Here is a 5,713-nt window from a genome sequence, read left to right on the forward strand (position 1 = left end):
AAAATTTATGATAAATCACTTGATTTAATAAAATAATATATAATTCTCATAGATTTTTTTTACACAATCATGCACTTAAATTTTTTAATTTTAATATATTTTTAAATTCTAATATATAATAAAATAAGATTGTTAAATGCCCAAATATTGATTCGAGCTGAGAGCCAAGACTTTGGATCAAATTTTTTTCGAGTCGATTGCGAGTCATATACAGATCGACTAAAGCTAGCTTGAGATCAGCTCAAATTATTTTTAATTTATAAAAATTATATATAATACTAAATGTAATCAAATACAAGAGTCGGTTTGGAGCATACAACTAACTCAATTTAAGCCACTTTGTTTCGATTTCGAGGCGGTTTCGAGCTAGAATAGATCTAAACAACTCTCGACTTTAACCCTGCTTGTTTCAATCTGAAGCCGAACACATCTCAATTCAATTTCAAGCTGAGTTAGCTCGGAACCAAACATAACCAATCACAAGCCAATTTCGATCCAAACTTAATCTATTCAAGCCAATTTCGAGCTAGCGCCAACTCCGCTCGTTACCAGCCCTAATAGGAAGAGAAAAAGAGAAACATAAAGACATAAGCCAAAGATGATTACCCATAAAAAGGTAATTGCACATTAATTTGTTATTTACATATAAATAGATATTACTTCTGTAACAACTACATAGACAGCACAATTTCTAACAAAAATAAAATAAAATAAAATAAAAGGAAAATTTACACACAAACCACTGAATTCCTATGTATTTACAGAACTTCAATTTATACATTGATACCATATTGCCATGCATGAAAAAATGCATTTCAGATTTTAAATGTTGAAATTGTTATTGTAGAGAGTAGGAAACGAAAAATCGAAGTAGAAAATGAAAAGAATACAGGAGATTTACGAGGTTCGGCAATTTGTGCCTACGTCCTCGAGAGCAGAGCGGCGATTTCACTATCCCGGAAAAGTTCAGTACATACTCATAGAGCTACATATCATATATATATATATATATATATATATATATATAGATAAAACCTATGAAAAATACATACATAACCCCAATCTACTCCAACATCTGTCCCTTATCTAAGTATATGAGCCATATCTAAGAATTATATTTTTGATATGATATAAAATATTAGGGCGATATAAATGTAAAAAAGGAAAAGTTTTAGGAGTTAGATATGCAAATACACAGGAATTGGGTGGGTAAAAAATAGAAAACAAACTCTCTGAATACTCTATTTCATGTTCTATGCCTTCTTCTGTATTACAGAGCATTCTTCAGCTCAAGAAGTTGAGACCATCTCTGATCATAGCTCCTCGTCTGGTCAGCGCCTGCAAGCAGATACAGACTACATAAATTATATGCATTTACACATCAAACATTTTGATATTTTCACTTTTGCTTTTACAAAAAATGCAGATGTACCAAGCGGACCCTAAGTGTTATATATGTAAATATATAAGAATTGTGTACAAAAAATGCTGGAACCAAACATTCAAGGCTTACTCATCACATACATTGCCATGTAATTGCTGATTTCTCACATGACTCCGAGCATGTGTCCTGAAAAAATATAAATCATTTGACTAATTGGGGAATTTGCATACAGAACACACAATTCTTACGTATTTGCATATCTAAAATAAAGTTTTATGTCCATAAATAAAGGAGTCCTGCTGGTTTCAGCGTTGAAGATGGTGCTATTATACCTTTGTTGAGGCTATTAACCTTATTGTATCCTGCACTACTGAATCGAGATCAGCTTCTGATCCTGGTTTTACATATATCACCTGCTTCATAAAATGATAGTCAAAATGGGCATATATGTAATAATAGAATAGATGTAAACATTCATCTTTATATATATATCACAAAGTCAAGTTTTCTGATATGGGATGAATCAACTGAGGAGATGGAAATCAAGGAGGTTGAAACTAGAGGAGGTGGGATTCAGGGTAAAAGTGAGCTAAGTGTGTATACTCGGAGTAATAAGCAAACTGAGGGAACAGAGTCTGCAGTGCCAACAAATCCCTTGTCCCACTCTTCCCCTACACCATCCACATTTGATTCAAAGCTCCCATGTGATATTGTTCATCCTTCGTCTACTCGTAACCCCCCAATGTTAAGAAGGACTTCCCGCAGCAATACCAGACATCATAGTGATCGTTTTGGGTGGAAACGTGACGTTGCTAACTTTGTTTCTTAATAAAACATCTCACATTTACATTGAGCGTTCATTGCATCATTGGACTCTGACTCTATACCCAAGTGTTTGGCAAGTAGCTAATGAGGATCCCAAGTGAAAAACTGCAATGCATGAAGAGCTTGAAGCTCTCAATAAAACTCGAACATGAGAGATTGTACCACTACACCAATGGGGAAGAAAGCAATTGAGTGTAAGTGGATTTTCATGGTGAAGCAAACTCCATAAGGGAAGGTGGAGAGGCATAAAATCCGACTAGTGGCAAAAGAGTACAATTATACATATGACATTGACTATGATGAAACCTTTGCACCAGTAGCAAAGATGAGCAAGGTGAAGACACCAACTGTAGCAGTCAATAGTGGATGGAGATTACAACAACTTGATGTGAATAATGATTTTCTGCATGGGAAGCTATTGTAGTAGGTATATTGGGAGAAACCACCAGGATTCAGTTTATCTTAGATAGTGGGCAAGGTGTGCAGGCCCAGGAAGTCGTTATATGACTTGAAGCAGTTTCCTCAAGTCTTGCTTGACAAATTTTGAATTACGATGATAGGAATGGAATATCTGCAGATCAATGCATACCATATGGTGTCCTTTCGACGACAAAAAGGTCACACTACCATACTTGTTGTGTATGTAGATGACATAATTGTCACCAATGATGATGAGACACAGATTGTTCAGTTGAAGGGAAAACTGGGGAATCAATTCGACGCAAAGATCTGGGACAACTCAGATAGTTTCTTGGGATTGAAGTGACTCATGGATCTGAAGGGATAGTCTTATTCCAGAGAAAGTAATTAATAGATCTCCTCATGGAAACAAATATGCGGGGGTGCAAACCTGCAATCTCTCCAACTGATAAGAAGGTCAAGATGAATATAGAGGCAGAAGAACCTATTGATCGTGAGAGGTACCATAGACTGTTGGACCGTCTAATCTACTCTGTCACACTCGACCTGATATTTCTTTTGTAGTAAATGCGGTGAGCCGCTACATGCATGATCCAAGGAAGGATCATATGGATGTAGTGTATTAGATCCTGAGATATTTGAAGAGTGCGTCAGAAAAGAGATTGATCTTCAGGAAGAATGAGCATGTAGAAATAGAAGGTTTTGGTGATTCTGACTATGCAAGTTGTACAGATGACAGACGATTCACGTCCATATACTGCATGTTTATAGGTGGTAACTTGATCTCGTGAAAGAGCAAAAAAACTGTCAGTTGTAGCAAGATAAACAACAGAGGCAAAATACAGGGTCATAATATTAGGAGTTGCTGAGATGATGTGGTTGAAAGCCTTGTTGGTTGAACTCAAAGTGAACTAGAGAACTCAAATGAAGTTGTGGTGCATGTTTGTAGGTGGCAACTTGATCTCGTGAAAGAGCAAAAAACTGTCAGTTGTAGCAAGACAAACAACAGAGGCAAAGTACAGGGCCATGGCATTAGGAGTTTCTGAGATGATGTGGCTGAAAACCTTGTTGGTTGAACTCAAAGGGAACTAGAGAAGTGAACTAGAGAACTCAAATGAAGTTGTGGTGCAACAACAAGTCAACTGTCAACATTACCAACAACCTAATGCAACACGATAGAACTAAACACGTGGAGATTGATATAATCTTCATCAAGAAGAAGTTGAATAATAGATTGTTGAAACAAAGTCATGTAGCTACTGAAGAGCAGGTGGCTGACTACCTCACTAAAGAACTTAGCTCAGTGGAGTTAACTAGATTATGTGACAATATGGACTTAGTGAATATCTTTGACCCACCTCGAGGGGGAGTGTTAAGATTTGTATCTAATTTAAGGTTCTAGTTGTAAATAGAAGAATTATAGAAGTTTATTTGTAAATGTTATGTGGTTCTATATAAGCCAAAATGTTAATGAAATGAACAAGATAATTATTGCAAAATCATTTTCAACATATCACAACAAAAAGACTACTATTACTAACTTTTTCAAAGTGAAATACACCTTTATCCATAGATTTTGTTGTCATTATGAGACTAAGGTGTTATACATGTAAATATCAAATTCTAGAAGTTATGTAAATACATAAGAACTGTGTGGTATGTATGTAAATTTTCAACAGTTTAAATTTTAAGCACTAGTTTTGCAATTCCTCCCTGACACATTATATCTAGATATTCTGATTCAATTTATTTTTGGGGCATTTACATAAGTGCCATCCAATTCCTACGCATTTCCATATCTAACACCTAAACTACGCTTTTCAAATTTCTACCACTCATATCCTTCATATCACATAAAAATACCACTATTTTAACTTTAAAAAAATGAAATATACCTTTCCATTAATATGTAAGTGTTACATCGATGCTTAGCCTAAGGGCAATTTTATTTTTTGTATGCCTAAAGGCAATTTAATCTTTTATTATTGTTATTGTTGGGTATAAAGAAACTAATTATGTTTCAAGTTAGGGGTATGCATGAGCTTGTTATTGTGAGTCTTACATTCAGAGTTTGAGAGAAATTTCTTATCTTTCGAATTATAGGAATTGTGAGAGATCGCCTACCATTTGAATTGTAGTTGTTTACCTTTGTATTTGAATTGGGTTCTTCATATTATTAAAAAAAATATTTATTTTTTACTAATTTCTGTGGAACTTCGTGCCGATTTTGACGTCGGATCGTATCAATAAGGTGGCTTAAATGTAAAAAAACTAAATTTATGTGCTAGAATTGTAAATAGGAATTGAGTGGTGTATGCACGTAAATCTCCCTTCATTTTTTTTGCAAAAAGCAAGACAAATAGGAGCTTGCTTGATCACTTCCACCAATTTCCGGTAGCTCAACTTCACTGTCTTTGTTAGAAGGCAGAACCCAAACATCAAAGGTAGCGTCAATCTGCAAACATCAAATTATTTTTTAACAAAACATCATCCATCAGTTCAAATATTTGAAGGCATTTATATACATACCACCCAATTCCTATGTATTTTTGAAGGCATTTATATACATACCACCCAACTCCTATGTATTTACATATCAAGCACCAAAACTTTACTTTTTATATTCCTTTTTACATTTATAACACCCAAACCTTTCATAACACCTCAAAAATACCATCATTCTAATTTTTTAAAAGTGAAATACACCATTTCATCCAGAGGTAAGGTCGCATGCATGTCAAAATTCAAGTTTAGTTGTTAGATGTGCAAATAGATAAGAATTCAGTGGTATGTATATAATAATAATAATAATAATAATAAATAAAAAAGACCATCATTCTTCACTTCAAAAAACAAGAAATTTCAGTACAATACCATGAACTTGAAGTCCAATTTTGAATCATAGAAATAACTTGTTTATAATGCAGGTTGAGAGTGAGGAGGTGGTTTTATAAAGAAAAACAAACTAAGAGATTATGGGAAATTTACATATATTACAAACAATTTTTATGTATTTACATATGTAATACCAAAAGTTCAACATTTAGACTCAAATCTTTAAAATCACATCAAAAATATCATCAA

The 5,713-nt window shown here is 34.0% G+C and overlaps 1 long non-coding RNA gene across 1 annotated transcript; it reads right to left on the minus strand.

Annotated features, from left to right (window-relative positions):
* Positions 1-1,320: 1,320 nt before the first annotated feature.
* Positions 1,321-5,106, minus strand: LOC110028036. The gene is made up of 4 exons (XR_002294405.1): positions 4,950-5,106; positions 1,717-1,797; positions 1,525-1,570; positions 1,321-1,338 (listed from the first exon to the last, which is right to left on the minus strand). It is a non-coding gene; the product is annotated as an uncharacterized LOC110028036 (long non-coding RNA).
* Between the last annotated feature and the right edge of the window lie 607 nt (positions 5,107-5,713).

Source organism: Phalaenopsis equestris, unplaced genomic scaffold, assembly GCF_001263595.1.
Source record: "Phalaenopsis equestris unplaced genomic scaffold, ASM126359v1 Scaffold000485, whole genome shotgun sequence".
NCBI classification, from domain to species: domain Eukaryota; kingdom Viridiplantae; phylum Streptophyta; class Magnoliopsida; order Asparagales; family Orchidaceae; genus Phalaenopsis; species Phalaenopsis equestris.